This window comes from Macaca nemestrina, chromosome 3, assembly GCF_043159975.1.
Source record: "Macaca nemestrina isolate mMacNem1 chromosome 3, mMacNem.hap1, whole genome shotgun sequence".
Lineage (NCBI taxonomy): Eukaryota > Metazoa > Chordata > Mammalia > Primates > Cercopithecidae > Macaca > Macaca nemestrina.
In genome coordinates, this window is record NC_092127.1 from 155557989 (window position 1) to 155574780 (window position 16792).

A 16792-nucleotide genomic window follows, 5' to 3' on the forward strand; every position below is an offset into this window, starting at 1 on the left:
CCCAACAGCTTTTCTGCGGTCAGACTGCGCTCGCCAAAACCCGAGCCTGTTACCTGACCAGGCCATCCCGGTCACATTCTTTCCACAAGTTATCTTTTCTCCAACCAGGGCATTTACAGATTATTCGCACTGAATTTTCTGCCCGCCAAGAACGAATAGGATCGCCAAGCCACACCACTTTTTAGAGCCCGCTTATTCGTGCCTACCCACCCTCTCCTGTGCCCCAGGTTCCCTGAGCACCGGAATCCTTTCCGAGCATGGCCAAGTTTGTTCGGTGGCTCAGAGGGGGAAGGGAAGTGCAGTTCAACACCTGTCCCGCTGCTCGGTTTGGAGATCAAAGGCCGGCTATGGGCTGAGCGACAGATTTACGGGACTGTGGTACAGATTAAGGCGGTACTGATTAACATGAGAACCCTGCCGGTCCCGGACTCGAGCTCGCGCCCAAGGAAAGCGTACAGGTCCCTGGAAGCGGGTGGAGGTCGGAGAGGTCGAGGCAGCCTGCGCTGTGGCCAGGCAGGCTTGGTGGGCTTTAGTCTCAGTATGTGTTCTTTAAAGTCTTGACAGATTATTAGCAAAGGAAGGGGCACCTCGGGGTCATGAAGATGCCTCTCGCTCTGGCCCAATCGTGCTGAGGTTGGCTCATTCCTCGGTCGGGTCCAGTAAAACAGCCCAAGCACAGCCTGGAATCTTCCCGCATCCGCGCGGGAGTAGAGTCTGGCCTTGGGCCCTGCGTACCCTGCAGTCGTCAGGGACGCGTTCCAGGCCAGGGAGGCCATGCGAAGGGTTTCCGCTGCAGGGCGAGGGGAAAGGAGGGAAGAAGGAATCCTCTCCGCGTCATCAGCATGGCGGTCTTGTGATTCTTCCACACCCAGGTTCCAGCTCAGCCCCCAAACTGCTGCCCCAAGGAAACAAGTTGGGGAGTGTGGATTTAGATATAACAACGGGTGTGAGCTGATGTCCTTATAACCAGAAATATTGAGACTAGAAAATCAGCTCCGAATCCACGACCCTCAAATTGATGCTTAATCACACCCTCGACTCCAGAAAAGCTGCTGGGGACAGACATGGTCAGGTTTTGCCAAGGGTTCATTAAAATAGTCTGCACTGGAATAACCGGGTGCAAGAGATCACATCTTCACTCAGGGCTCTGGGGATCCCCTCGTCGCCCCAGGTCAGTGGGTGGGGAGGAGGGCAAACCTCTGTCTTTTGTTTGTGGGTGAGGGATGCGAATTGTGGCAGCAGCCGAGCAAAGGGGGGAAATTAATTGCAGCCAATTAATAATTAATCCCCTTTAAACAGCTTTATTATCTCTTCCGAGCGACAGAGATTTGTCTGATAACCCCCTGAAGACCAAATGTCAAGTTTAACCAAATAGTTATTGCTTTATCAACCCGAGTCTGCAAATAAATTAATCAAAAGCAAATCTGTCCTTTGTGTGGCTCATTTGCTGGTAATGGATGGATATGAAGATTTGCCGATATTATTGTCTGTCATTCAATCTAACAAAGTGAACATTTATTGCATATATATTAAAAATTATCCCGGAATCGAGTGGCGCCGGGTTGCATTTATTGGAGTCTTCCCAGGGGTGAGGTCCCCTCGGATGGGGCCGCGTGGGATAGAAAGTGCAGGAGCGCGAGTCTCAAATCTCTTTAGGACTCTGTGCCTGCCTCTGTCCCCCTCCCCGCGGCGACCTCCCTCTATCCCCTTCCCAAGCGTTCGCCCGGAGCCGTGGGACTTGCCTGCCGCCTCCTGTCACGCGGCCAGGGCCAGCGGGGCGCGGGGAGCCCAGCTACTGTCAAAACAGAGTCCTTCAGCCCTAAGCACTCACAAGGGGTTCGGCCCTAGGAAATTTGGGGAGGGGGTGTGATTGAAGAAAGAGAAACGGGAGGGGGACAGCTTCCCTTTGTCTTCTCTCGAGTTACATCATTTTCTAATTAGGCATAAAATTGTCTTCATACACTGGTATTGCGTCCTTCATAAACATCGCCATTATGGTTTATAAGGACGCCATTGTGGTGAGGCTGTCCCAAAATAGAAAGAGCTGGGGAGGGAGAGGCCTGGAGTCCGGGAGGCCCCGCTTTGTCCTCCCCTGGGAGAAGATAGATGGCCAGTGTCACGCAGATGATGACTTGGGACTATTAAATTGTCAGAGGGGAGCAGAATCTTTAACAGCCCCCAGCGCTGGTGGAAAATTCTAGAGGCAGGAGCCGGGGATTCTTGGATGGGAGGGGAAGGCCGGGCAGCTGGATTCGCTGGGCAGGTGGAAAAAGAGGTAGGTTAGTGGCGGGCAGAGGCAGAGCGGAGGGCAGTGGGGGCCGAGGCTTGGATCTCCTCCTGGGGCACCCTGACTTCGCTGCTCTCTGAGCTCAGGGCCACTGGATCTGGAGCTGACCTCTCACCCGATCCCCATCGCCAAGGCTGGGGAACAAGCAGCGCTGGAGAAATGAGAGGGGCAGCGAACCCGGAGGAGTGGCGGAGGTCTATGCCAGGCGGGGAGACAATTGTTCTCATTATTCGAAGCTGAGGTCCAAGCCGGGCCACCCGCCCGGTCGGGGGGCGCGTCGCTAACTGGATGGAGATGGATGGAGGCGCCCTGAGCCCCCGGCGTCGTGTCAGACCCGGGGCAATTACTGTCCCGCCAGGATGGACACACTGCCCTGCCACCCTGACCCCGGCATGCAGGCCCACTGGCCCACTGGCTGCCTAAGCCGCCTGGGTGATTCTCTCTCTCGCTTTTACAATAACCCAACTTGACATAAATAACTCCCCTACGCTTGTCTACATCTGCTTGACCCCCTGAACCCGCGGAAAATCTTTTGTTGCATTTAGTTAACTTACATTTTTCTACAGAAAAAAAAAAAAAAAAAAAAAAAAAAAAAAAAAAAAAAGCTTTTAAAACTGTATATTCTAGCCCCGTCTTATTCACCTCTAGTTTGGGTTCTGGTATATGTTGGAATTCACACTGTCCTTCGTGGAGGACAATTCCCTCCTGGGAAGACATGTTTCTCCCTGTTTATGCTGCAGGCACAAGTGTGCTGTTTCGGGAGTTCTGAGTTTTACAAGGTGGCCTACAGACACTTGGTGCTCCAGGAAGTGGTCAGGTCTCCAAAATCGTCTCCCCTGATAGCTGGGGTGGGAGTGGGGGCCAAAAGGGTGAAGAGAGAGGACAGCAGCTCTCAAGAGTGCTGATCCCCTGCTTGGTCCTGGCTGTCTAAGGGTGCAGCTAGGGGAGGAGGCCAGTTGGCAGAGGCAGCCAGGTGCCCCACATGTGCTGTCTCGCTGACCTGATCTGGCAAGGTTAGGAGGGGGTGAGCCCTGGAAGTGCCAAACTGGCACCATGCACTGCTATCACGAGGTGCCAAGACAGGAGGGAGCTGATGGTGGAAAGAGGATGGGAATGATTCAGAGGATTCTGTGGAAATTGCCTGGTCTGGTCACTATAGCTGGCATAGGCCTGGGGATGCCAGAGCCAGCTTTGCTCTCCAAGGCGTCCTCTAGGTGGGGGGGTGGGTAGCATTACCTGCAGCAGCCTTCCTACCAGTCATCTCCTTCCTACTTAGTCCCAGGTGGCTACAAGTCAGAAGATCAGGACAGGATCTCAGAATTTAGAGATGGAAAGGCTCTTAGAAGTCAGACGGCCAGAGTGACTCCCAAGTGTGATGTGTATAACCCTTGGATAAGACCCCTGATAGGTTTTGGCCCCTAACTGTCCCTGATGTCTCCATCCGCAGAGCAATATGGGAAGAGCTGAGGCTGGGCCTGGCCAAAGTAAGCTCCCTCGAACACAGGCCCTGTGGCCTGGGCTTTCCTTGTTCAAGGGTGAGGGAAGCAGCAGTTGCAGCAACAAGACCTTGACTTAGCAGCTATATCAAATCAAGTCAAAACAAACAGTAATTTCAGGATTCCAAAACTCTGGGGCCAGTTTTTCTTATAACACACTTTTTCCCTTTTTTTTTTTTTTTTTTTTAAACGAGGTGGCTCATGCCTGTAATTCCCGCACTTTGGGAGGCTGAGGCAGTCGGATCACCCGAGGTCAGGAGTTTGAGACCAGCCTGGCCAACATGGCGAAACCCATCTCTACTAAAAATACAAAAAATTAGCTGGGTATGGTGGTGCATGCCTGTAATCCCAGCTACTCGGGAGGCTGAGGCAGGAGAACCTTGGAGGCAAAGGTTGCAGTGAGCTGAGATGGAGCCACTGCACTCTAGCCTGGGCAACAGAGCAAAAGTTTGTCTCAAAAAAAAAAAAAAAAAAAAGTCTGCAGTATGGTTTTCACATTATCACTCTCAATGTCATTGGAGGTAGGTCCAAGCTGGTGTCTCTTTGATTAGTCTCCCTAATCCCATCTACTCATTTACTAGCCATTAGTCATTCTTTAATTGAGTCCAAAAATGTTTGTGAGGAGATAGTCCCATATGAGATTAAAAGAAAGAAAGAAAAACAAAACAAACAAACAAAACACAGAAAATCAGGTACTGAAGGGTTTCTGATGTAACTTGTTTGTGGGACTACGGGATTTTGGTTCAGCCTAGATTTACCAGCTCCTGATTTGGGGACCTTGGTCAGGAACTGAAGGACTCTTGAGCCTCAGTTTTGTCTTCTGTGAAATGAGGGCATTGGATGGATGCTCTGCAGGTCCCCTAAGTCCTCTAGGTGTACTAAAACAGGCACTATTCACAGCCCACACAGGCATGAACATCAAAGTGCCTGCATAGGTTTGAGGGAGATAACAGTTTCTGACCATGCCTCTGAACTTCCAATTCCAAATCATGAAGGACAAAGTACAGGGAAGATGTAAAACACACACTAGGTTAGAAATCGGACTGTCATTGATTTAGTAAAGTTGGTTGGCTTATTTGATATTTCTGAATCTGCTTCCTCTCATAGACAATGGGAATAATAATGTCTGCACTATTCACTCTACAAAATAGTTGTGAGGATCAACTCTGATAATGCATGTAAATGTGTTTTGAAAACTAACAAGTATCATGGAAATTAAAAATACAAACAAGAAGCTATGAATCCACTCTGTAGAAGGCACCCACAAATGAGTGCCGGGAAGGTAGGTTTCCCCTTTCTTTTGGTGCGGCAACAATTAGAGTCTTGGGCAGCAGATGTACACAACTGGAATGACATACTACTTGCTGTGCTGCTGTCAGGGTAGGACATTCTCTCCTTAATTTTCATCATCTACCTGTGGATACTAAAGAGACGGTCTTTTTCATATACAGGTGAGGTCCCAGAGATATCCGGCACATACAGCAGAAATACTTGCTTCAGTAAGCTTCAATGCATTTTAAGGACTCTGTTGCTTGGAAGATTCCTTGAAAATAAGATTTACTATTGATTGGAAAAAAGTGAGGAAAGTGAAAAGGTCTTTTGAAGTTTTTTGGCTGATCCTCCCTTCTAAAGAAAAACATGTTTTTCTTCTTAGCAGGAAAAATAAAACAAAACTCAAACTGTTCTTTTTATAATATACTCCTTGCTAAGAACTTTGTTAGCTTACTTAGGTTAGGGAGGTGAAGTTACTTTTAAAAGAAGCTTTATCTCCTTGCTGAAACGGGTGGAGGAAAATAATGTGTTTTGAGAGAAAGGACTTTGACTCTTATAGAGAAAATGTGCGCCTCTCATGGGGAAGCCTTGGAAGGGGGAAAGTTGGGTGGGGAGGAAACCTCAAGATAAACAAGGCCCACCTTTCTCCTGATGCTCAGAACGTTGGCAAAGCAGCTAGCAAGGCATTCACCCCATTTGGCCTGTGGAGATCTTCTAGCAGGTTCTCAATTAAGGGAGCTGCCTTTCCTTTCATTCTCTTAACTTTTGTGTTCAATGTTAACAACCTGATGCTATCTATTATGGTGCCATTATCACAGAATGTTGACTGAACTGGTTCTTTTATCTCTATTATGGGGTTGCCTGCCTTGCAGATTTATGCATTTTTGATATTAAATTCTTTATCTCATTAAGCCTACACTCTTGTTGACTTTCATTGACCCTCTGCCCTGGTCCCCAATACTTTTCCATATTTAATATTGAAAGATTTTTCTCAATGCCCCTCTTGGCTTTGTTGCCATCCGTTTGACGGCTGTCCCTAATGGCCTGTGCTGTTTGCTCTGTTCTTGAACTTGGTGGGGTCACACATTCTTAAACTGTGATGTCCTCTGAATGTCCACCCTTGCTGTCCAGCTAAGTTGCCCTGTGTCACAAGCTCTGCCCTCTTCTCCGCCCCTAACTACCAACTGCGCCTAATTGCTTCAACAAACACCTTCCCTAGTGGTGCCCCAGGCCTCCTGAGCCTTTTGGGTTTTGTTTAGCTGCTAATGTTCTGCCTGGCCCACCAGCGGAATGGCCTCACTGACCTGGTACATCGCAGCTCTTCTCCTTGGAGCGCCTGTCTTGTCCAGCGCCCCCTGGGCCAAAGGCCAGGGTCTGGGCAGGATTGACCAGCTGCTTGAGGTGGTCACAAAAGACAACTTCAGCTTGAAATGGGCAAATGAATGTATTCATTTATCTTTCTTTCCCCTTAAACCTATCCACAAACTCGATCTACTGCCTGGCTTGAAACAAAACAAAGGGATGATCTTGAGAAGGGGGGCAGGAGAGGCCCATCTCGCACCAGAAATCTTAGCTCCCTTCTTGGGGGCCGTCTGTTCAGTTTCACAACACTTACAAGACCAATTTCCAGAATTGAAGTTGCCTGGTGTTTTGATTCTTCCTTTGCCTGTGCATTTGTGCCCTGAAGGTCCCTTCCAAATGGATACTAATTGTGGGGGCTGCACGCTGCTGGCTGCTCCAATGCCCCGGGGCCCGAGGACCTGCTTCTCAAAGCCTTAATTGACAAGGACCTGTCTGTATTTAGGAGCAGCTGGTCCAGAGCGTTGGCACATCAGTGCAATCTTAACGCAGCATCCCTAGCCTGGAGGAGGATGAGGGTAAATGTGGTTAAAATGAAGGAAGATTTATAGCCGGCCCCCTTGGGTAATAGGACAGAAGACAGCTCCCAAGATTTTCCCCTACGAGGGGGTTCATTCATCAGCTCCAGGGCCTGGTAACCGGGGAGGAAGAGCGCTTAAGCTATTATTACTAAACGGGGAGGGGCAGGAGCCCGCTTAGAACAATTAGGCAGGTGACAATATTCCACTCTAATGCGTCGTCCTCGGAACTGGACTGGGTTTAGAAGACTATCAGGCTGTCTCTTGCTTCCGCGGGCCTCGGCGCCGGGGCCTCCGCCTGGGTCTGGCTCCGGGTTAATGGTGGCGCCGCCGGGAGGCTGGGAAAGGAGAGGGAGGGCACTCTGGCTGCCCTGCCCAGGAACAGGGAGGCTTTCAGTGGCAGCTCGGACTCCTCGTTAGGGCGTTTGAAAGCCCCAAATGGCCGGTGGCAGGGGCCATTGCGTCGATCAGTTTTTCCTTCCTGCGCCCCATCAGGCGCGCCCGGTTCCCCAACTACCCGCTCCTCCACCCTGCGAACGCCTTTCTGCAACCTGCTGGCTCCGTAGATACAGCCATTCAGCCGGTTACAAAAAAGGTTTGTTGGTTCAAGAGGAACCCGGTTTTGTTGTGATGTGTGGGAAATACTTTGATGTCCCCCCAGTTCGCACGTGTGAACAGGGATAATGGGTTTGGGGATCTTCATTGAAATTTGAGGTTTTTAAAGCAGAAATTCCCTAACTTTTGCCTGTTTTTCTCAACTTTTTCTTTTTTTTTTATTTCTTCAGGAACAATGCCAACATTGAAGTCCTCGGTTGGAGTCTGCACAGTTGGAGATCTTTGGTGCCATTTTAGACATCTTTGGATTTCATCAATCAAACTGACTGCAATTTTCCATAAAAACCCTGAATTTGGGTCAGAAAGTGGGCAAAGTAGATAAAGATCATTCGAGCTGTCTTATAAGATGATAAATAGATATCCTTTCAGGCCAACAATGCCAAAGTGCAGTTTTGTGATTCCCTTCCATGGGTTCTGAATGCAGTGAGTCGAAACGATTTCTACATGTTTTCCCATGGTTTAGGAGGTGTCTTTACATACTTGTCAATAGTAACCTGACCTTTTTCCCCATGGAGTTGCTAAGTGTGTTTTGTTTGAGTCCTTTTTCCTTGTTGTGTGTGTGCGTCGCACAAAATACACAAGAAAATAAAGGTTTTTTTTTTTTTCTTTAATTGCTCAAATCAATAGGATATGGGTCCGATCTAGATAATTCTCTGCATATAGACTGGTTTCAGTAGCCCTTGAGTTCCTGTAGAAATTCCATTTGCTCTGCAGTTGCTCTTGAGGCACTTTGGACACCATTTTGGGCACCATGCTGGGATGTAAACTCACTTTCTTAACGAAAACAACAACAACAACAGCCTACTGACACCGTGTCCTTCCTATTCTTGAACTTGACGAATGGCCTTTTGTATAAGGTGAATAAAAGGAAATCCTAAAAAAAAAATAGCAAAAAGAAATCCCAATATGACATTTAACCCACTACCTCCAGAGACCTTTCAAAATGTTAGCTGAAATAATTTCTGATGAATAAGAACATTTTATGCTGTGTATTCAGCATATATCACATGTCACTTCTTACTGACTGCCTCAGTTTAATTCCCCATCTTTTGAATCTTCTTGATCCTCCTCCTCAAAATGTTTTCATCTTGATAGTCCTTTCAGTCAATGTTTTAGTTAGCCAGGTATTTTAAAAGGCTCTTGAAGAATTACTGGTTCTTCGTGGAGAAACTATGCTTGCCATTCTTGGTTATTTATGAATTAATGATCTGCTGTGTTCTCATAAACTCATAGATCTTGTGGGGGCATGCACAATTATGCAGCAGACACATTTATTTTTCTTGATATAAGATTTTCCTCCCATATCCATCGCACGCCCATCATCTCTTTTTCTGTGTTTTGCTTTTCCAAACTCCTTAAATATCAACTGTATGTTACAAAGCATCTATAGAAGAGACTATAGTGCAGTGGGAGTTAATTACTGTTATTAACTTACTGGCTTTATTAGTTTTGAATGAAGCATGTAGCTGTGGCTACAGTTATTTAAGCACTCTTTATTAGCTAAAATAATTTGCAGTTTTTGGACATACACTCACCATGTAAGATTTAAAATAGCAATTGGGGATTCAGCAACAATTCTCACCTCTCATTTGTCTTTAATAAATCTTGCTGTTGAGTACTAAATATTTTAACTTAGCATATAGCTGTCTGAATGACCCTTTATCTCATTCTTTCACTGCAATTTTATTATCAATTTTACACTTTATATGGTGAAAAACATCTATTAAGTGACAATTTAATTTTTGAAGCATTTTCTCTATTTCAAGAAGACCATTGCAAACAGCAAATTTATGAAGGTAGAAAGCATAATTATTATAATTATCTAAAACAAAACATATTTGAATAGAGTTAATAGTCTTCCTATTGCCCTCTCTTTCTTTTTCACTCCTGCTATTCGTTTTAGACACATCTGTGGTATCCATGCAATCTATTTAGTAAGTAAGAGGGATGGGGGCAAGTAGAATAGAAAAACAAAAAGTTGAATTTTGTTAGTCACTTCCCATCAGGATAAATCATAAAAGCTTATCTGAAATCATTATATTAAAAAAGAAATGGTAGAATTTTGTAAACCATTTGAAGTCTGTTTGACACAGCTTCTTTCAGAAATCAATTTACCACACTGCAAGGTCACTTATAAAATTTTTGTTTTGGAATTTTAACATGTTTGGTACATACAGTAACAGCCATTTGATTACTGTCATTGTTGGTGAGAGCACAGGCCCTGTTAATTAACAGAAAAATGTCAAGCAGTTATATGTAGTGCACGGTGTTCCATAAATATAGTGCAAAGGACCAATAGTGAGGCATAAACTTAAAGCTTCAGATTTGAAATGACATTCTGGAAACATATATTTGAGTCTGTGACCAAGGATGAAGTAATTTGGGCTCTGTCAGGTGCTGGTTCTCCTAAGCCTCAGAAATGTAGGCCAGAGAAGGAATATCTGGATCAGTGTGACTTCCCATTTTTTAGATGGGAAAACTAAATCTGCACAGGTAAAATGGTGGTCATAATGTACTCATGGCAGTGCACCTGTAGCTTTTTCCCCTCCTCCTCTTCTGTTCCTTATCATCTGTAAGTTACTCAATCAGGGACTGCTTCCTTAATTTTGTTTCCCATATGCACTAGAAACAAACGAACAACAAAATACCAAAGAAAGAGAGAAAGAAAGAAAGAAAGAAGGAGGGAGAGAGAGAGAGAGAAAGAAAGAAAGAAAGAAAGAAAGAAAGAAAGAAAGAAAGAAAAAAGAAAGAAAGAAAAAAGAAAGAAAGAGGAAGACAGAAAAGATTCCCCAAAGGCATTTACATCCAGTTCTAGCAGCATCCTCCTCCCACTTACAGCATGCCTTTAATAAGCTAATGCCTGCACAGGCCGAAGGAAGCACAAGGTCAGTTAAATCAATGCCAGCAGCCCATTTGGGGAGTTAGGCTACAGTTCTCCTTTCATGGAAGATTTTTGTTCTTGAGAATTATCTGAATAGTTCCCTGAGTATTTCTATTTCCATTTCTATTTCCTTACTTACAATAAAATGAAGGAAATGAAAATGTTCCAAAACAACAACAACAACAACAACAACAACAAAAAACAAAAACAAAACCAAAACCCCAAAACCTGTGAGGGCTGTGTCCTTACATACAAAGAGGGGAAATAAACAACCCAGGTGAGTGGAAAAGAAGGTATCTGGAGCCCCAGTTTTCCAGCCTGCCTATAGATAAATCCTGACATCATTATGTAATTCATGCCATCTTATGCTTCTCTCAGTAACTACCATGCACATCCTAAGCAATCCTTATAGGTTTCACTTCATATCCTAATATCCTAGTACTTCATATCCTAAAATTTCAACATTTTAATCCATCATTTGACATAAGTCCATAATTTTATGATTATCAATTATACTTTTCAAAAAAATTTTAAAGCTTATGTTAACTTGCACAATAAGTAGTGATAATATTCTTCTTATTATCAATAATGACATTCATTAACTTGCTATCGTCAACTCCTCTTTGACAGTGATTATCTTGGTAGTTATTGTCACATCTTACAATTTGTCAAGATGATTTGGTTTACTAAGACTTTTGAGAGGGTTTAAGAGGTAATAGAAAGTAAGTAATTTAAACCAAATCTATTTTCTCTTCTCATTTAGCTTCGTAGTTTAAACAAAAGCCATCTAGGTGGGTATCATGAATGTTCTGAGCGATTTGACCTCTGGTCCCCATTCTACTGTGTATAATTTTAAAAATTGCTTGCTAAAAATGGCTCTTTATCACTTCTTTGCAAGTGTGCAATACAATTTTACTTCAGAACACTTTCAAGTTTTAATAAGGATTTAATAACCTCTGATTTAGAGGCAGCCAGAGCAAAGTTGTTGAATTTAATAGAGGCTAACATATGGGAAGGGTTTTAAAGAGCCATTCACATCCAAACCCCAAAATGGCTTCAATCAGCAGGTATCTTGATGTTTATTTAATGAAGAAATGTATGAGCAGCTGCTGTTTCCCCATTTCAGATGTAGTTATCTTTCATTGCTCTGCAACAAATCGGGAAGAACAGATTTTAGCTGTAATTTGGGATCATTCCATTAGATGTGCAGGGCTACACCAGTAGATTCATAAACAAAAACAATGAGGCTGGTTTAAGGAAGCAAATAAAATATAATAACACTTGGGTTGAATCTGTGGGTTGTGTTTTCAGATCTATTGCTAGTTTCTAGGTCATAAATATTTTCAAGTTTAGACTAAGCCCTAAAGGCTTTTATAGATAAATAAAAACCCAATCTGACACTGATTCTTAACTGACCTTGTTGTATTATTGCAGATGAACGCATGAGGTTAATTTCTGTTACCCAGTGCATGGTGGGCATTGCCAACACCATAATGTCCCTCTAACTATGCCAAGGATAAATGTCATAGACAAGTGGGGCTATGATATGGCCCAGAGGGTTTATGGGGCAATTGCTCGAATTGCTCACAGGACAGACATTCTTATGGCACGCATATTGAGCTGCAGATGCATTGTTTCTTTGATTCCTACTTAAAAATTTGAGGCTTGTGTGTGTGTGTGTATTATATATATATATATATTTGGTACTTGTCTGCCTTTTGAACAAATATGAATTAGGGGAACATCTACTGATTGTCCTCTTCTGTTATCAATACACATGCTGGGCCTCTTCAAAAGAAATAAAGTTTGTATTTGGCAACCTTAATAGCAGACTCTCTACTTAAGAGAGCAATTATGATGAACTTTTTATAACTTTGGCATTGGGTACAGAATTAACTATAGTCTTACAACTTTTCCGTGATATTTCTTATGAACAATTTCCAAATTTGATGGAGGGGATCATTTAAGAATAGTAGCCCGGAGTCTCCTATAACGTGGCCTACTATATGTTAAGGTTAAGTTATAGTTGTATTTTTAAATTCTCCATCCAGGGCCAATAAAAACGATGAGTTTATTTGGAAAGTTCTTTTATAATGCAGGTTTTCTCCTTTTTTCTTTCTTTCTTTTTTTAGTTTTACCATGATACATATTTATTATTTTTTAATGTGTTTATTGGTAACTAAGGCAAAGTATTTGTCTGATTTAGGCTCTCAAAGGCTTTAAGTATTTCATGCAAATTCCTACTGTGATGCTGTAATAAAGAAGGGGGAAAAAGAGGTGATTTGAACTATTACCCAATACCAATCAGCTCTAATAACTTAGTATAGGTGAGGACCATACGTTTTGATTAATCTCCAATTGATCTGTTCCCTATTATGCATCTGGCAAATGAGCTTGCTGGTGAACTGACTGCTGTGACCAAACACATAGCAGATATTAGGAAGTAGCCATTAGCTCAGTTAAAAACACAGGGACTCTGAGGCCACCTATTTTAAATCTGGACCCTCCCACTTACCAGCTGTGCGACCTTGGACAAATTACTTAACCTCTCTGCTGTTCAGTTTCCTCATCACCAGGATTAAGTAATTAATACTTGCTAAGTGCTTAGAACAAAATAGTACACCTCACTTGTTGCAATGACGAGGCTCCCACTCAAATCCCTGCCTTCGCTACAAACCCCTCACAGCAAGGGTCCCTTCGCTTTCGGACCCTTTGGAAAGCAGCCTCCACTCAGGTCCGAAGACTTCGAGCCCCCCGACTGCTTCCGGAATGTTCTGCTCACATTTTGACACCTTGACCTTCCCTAAAGCCTGAGCTGGAGCAGAATGGAGTTTTACCAGGAGCGAGGCCAGGTACCTCGGCACCCAGGCGGATGGCAGAGACTGGGAGGGGCGCAGAGAGTCCTGGAAGCAGCGGGAGCAGGCCGGGCGCACCCAGGGTGCATGCTAATGAGCGGCGCGGGCAGAGCCCGCCGCCCCCTGCGCGCCCGTAGTGCAGGAGCCGCGCCCGGGCAGGGGCACGCGGTGCCACTCAGGCCGGCGGGGGGCGCGCAGCTCGCAGCAGCCGCGCGCCCGGGCCTCTCAAAGCCCCTTTCAGCAGCTCTGCGGGCTCCTCACCGGAGGAGTCTGGCGCGACATAAAAGCGCATTATGAAAATTATAATATCAGCCACAGAGCATGTCCACCGAGGCAGCTCTGCACCTTTGAGGCATTGAGCCTCGTTCAGCTGGGCGGAGGAGGGAAATATCCATTTGAATTCGGTCCCTGAATGGGGGCAGCGTCTGCGGCAACCACAACAGTGCCTCCTTTATCCGTTCGGCCACTTCTCCTGCTTGCTCATTCCCGGGCTGTTGCACCTTGTCTCCTTATGGGCAGGGATGTGGAGCGGGGAGGGGGCGCAGGAAGGACAAGGGAGCAGAAGTGGAGGGCCCCGATTCACAGCCGTGCTGGGACAAGAAGCGTTGTCATTTGAGCCCCCACGAGAATGATAAATGAGGCTTTCTAGTGCCTGAAGAAATTTTCGTTCTGCTGGGGAGCGGAGGAGTGGAGGGTCAAGGCCTGGGTGAATTTTTCGGAGGCTGGAAGGGAGTGGATTTGGAGGTCTTGCCCCATTTTCTTGCCTGTGTGCTAAGCGAGAGATGTCAGCATTAGGGCGTTTTCCCATCAGAGCTCGGATTCCAGCATCTGGAGCTATAGGATGGGAAGGGGTCAAAGGCCCTAGGCTCTGGAATCCGGGTGCAGGCCGCTGGTCTCGTAGTGAGGACCGCACATATCTCAGACTCCAAAGCTGAAGCGAACAGCAGTAAAAGCATCAGAGATGAAGCCGAGGTCAGAGTGGATCCCGCACGTGGGTCTCCTCTAGCCTGCAGGGCGCGCCATTTCCGTGGTCTGACTCGCACTATGGCCACATCACGCCTGCCTGTCTTCCATTCCATGCGCTCGGACTCTTTGGGATCCCGGGGCGGAATTCGCACGCTGGGCCCCCGAGGCGGGTCTGATCTATTATAGCAGATGAGTTGCCCCACCATTCAGAATCCTGTCCATTGTCTTGTTAATCACCTTTCATTACGGACTGCCCAGGACTGTCATAAAGCTTTTAATATTAATAGGGCCCAGCGCACCATCTCCCGCACCGCGGTCCTGAGCCACCCAGCAGACAGCGCAGGTGTCGCGCTGCAACCTGTTCAGCCGGCCGCGGTGGGAGTGTCCCGGGGTTAGCTCTCTGCGCTGGGGGTGGGGAAGGCAGGTGGTACAGGGTTCCAAAACAAGATCAGTAAGAAAAACAAAACACAAAACACAAAAACCGTATTCCACACAAAAGGGTTTGTTTAGTTCCAATGTGTGCGCCAGAAGAGTTGTTTAACTCCGGGATACAGGGGAGGTGAGAGCTGGGGATGGAGAACGAAAGGGTCCGCTAGGGCTGGGACGTGACATTTCCTGTGGTGAAGCCTGCATTGGCTGCTAATAGAGATCTAATTGATGGGTGAAGTCCCATTTCCGCGCGCTCTCCTTTATTGCTCCATCCAGTCTGTTGCAAAATATAACCTTAATCTGATTTAGCAATTCCTCCAGGATTCAGTGCGAGCTTCCAGCCCAGAAAAAAAAATCGTTATTAAAAAAGTTAAAGTACAGAGTTGGATTCGGTGTGTTGCCTTTTGAAATCTTGCCCCAGCTCCCGGCATTTAGCACTTTCTCTTTTTGTAATCGCCCAGTTTTTTATGATCATTAATACCCGCGTGCTCGGCGATCAAGGCAGCGCACATTTGTTGGGGATGCAAATTGGTGCGGTGGCGCAAAGGCCCGGGGGTGTGTGGGCTGTGGGCGGGAGCAGCCTGACAGACGGGATTCGCGCGTCTGTCTGAGTGGTTTAGGGTTTCGTAATTCCATCTCTGCCCCAGGATTCCCGTAGAGGCCACCCAGGGACTGCGATGGCTTTGAGCTGGAGCTGTCTGGTGCCAGGTGGTGTGCTGGTGGGAGAGACCAGGGCTGAGGAGGTGTCTTCACTGCCACTTTAGCTTCCCCGTAAGTTTTAGAAGTAACAGCACAGGGCTTAGGGTGAAGTCCACTGTCAAATGGATGCCTGGTGCATAAAATGGTTGTTTGGGTGCAAAAGGAGGTCCAGGGGCTACTACTTTGGGTCCCCGGGTGGTGCTGTATGAGATGGAACTTGATTCTTATTTGTAGCACAAACTGGATGTTAAGAGGCCCATCTAAGGTTATGGTTTTCTTCCTCCCTTCCTTCCTCCTTGTCCCTCTCCCCTGCTCACAACTAGTGAAATGCACGTCCTTCTCTACAACTAATTGGTTCTAAGAGACTAATTTCACTCTATCAATAACAGGATAACAGGGTTGTGGTGGATTTTTTGTTTGTTTTTACTTCTTCTTTCTCTTCTTTCTCCTAATAGGCTGGGGAAGACCCTTAGGGAAGTACATTTGTATCTAGATATTTGATATCATATCCTAGACATTGTACCAAAGAGAAAATAATGCATGAACAATAGTGCCACCCTGGACTTCTCTTTTTTAAAGTTGTAAAGGAGAAACAATGAGGTGTAAACCCATCAATTACTAGCCATATGATCTTGGTTAAGTTTAATCTCTCTTAGCTTTGGCTTTTTCGCTTTTAAAATGGCATTGAAAATATGATCCCTGCTCTGGCTACCTCCAAATGCTGTTGCAAAGTAAAGTGTGAGGAAAAACCCTTGTAATTTGATTATATATGTAAATAAAATAATCATAATGAAAATCCAAAAATAGAAATGTGAGTTGCTACTCAGTAGAACAGCAGTTAGAAAATTTGTGGAAGTCTCTTTTCCCCAAATATAGAACTGGGTTGTGTCTAAGTTACCTGGATTCCATGATTCATTTTGCCCTAGAAGCCCCTAAATTCAGTGTCAGGTTCCAACCAGCATTTGCAGCTGTCAACCTGAAAACACTTCACTTTCTGTGAAACTGTGGTCTCCAGTTTCACCAGCACACACATGAGTTTCTTAAGAAGTAAGACTGAGGCATGCATGCTTGTCAGCCTGGGGTGATCACTTAATTTCCCAAGTGTACCTCTAAGAAATCTCCCGAAGGAGACCCCTGGCCTGCAAGAAGAGTGAGGCCTGAGCATCTGGTGGCCATGCAAGTCATCTTGGGCACCCTCTCCCCCAGGTTTGTGCGGCCTTTTTCATGCCTGTAATGGGGAGGCATTCCTGGGCCCCACAGCCTCTCTGCAGTGCCCTTGATGGGTTTAATGAGGCGGAACACCATGAAGGAGATGTAAACTGGTTCAAATGATTGATGAAGCCAGGGGCAAAGCCCAGGCTTTTCCAGATAAAGCCCCATACAGCCCGTGATAAAGGCGGGATAGTGGCAGGGCT

General features: G+C 45.7%; 2 long non-coding RNA genes across 2 annotated transcripts in view; both read left to right on the plus strand.

Moving 5' to 3' along the window:
• The window catches only part of LOC139362427 (uncharacterized), a 3105-nt gene extending 1682 nt beyond the window's left edge, over window positions 1–1423 (plus strand). Inside the window, exon 2 of the long non-coding RNA XR_011621335.1 lies at window positions 109–1423. This is a non-coding gene — a long non-coding RNA (uncharacterized lncRNA). The remainder of the gene's footprint in view (window positions 1–108) is intronic.
• LOC105487710 (uncharacterized) overlaps window positions 1–8075 on the plus strand; it is a 58932-nt gene extending 50857 nt beyond the window's left edge. The window contains exon 7 of the long non-coding RNA XR_011621331.1: window positions 7718–8075. This is a non-coding gene — a long non-coding RNA (uncharacterized lncRNA). The remainder of the gene's footprint in view (window positions 1–7717) is intronic.
• Window positions 8076–16792: the final 8717 nt, after the last annotated feature.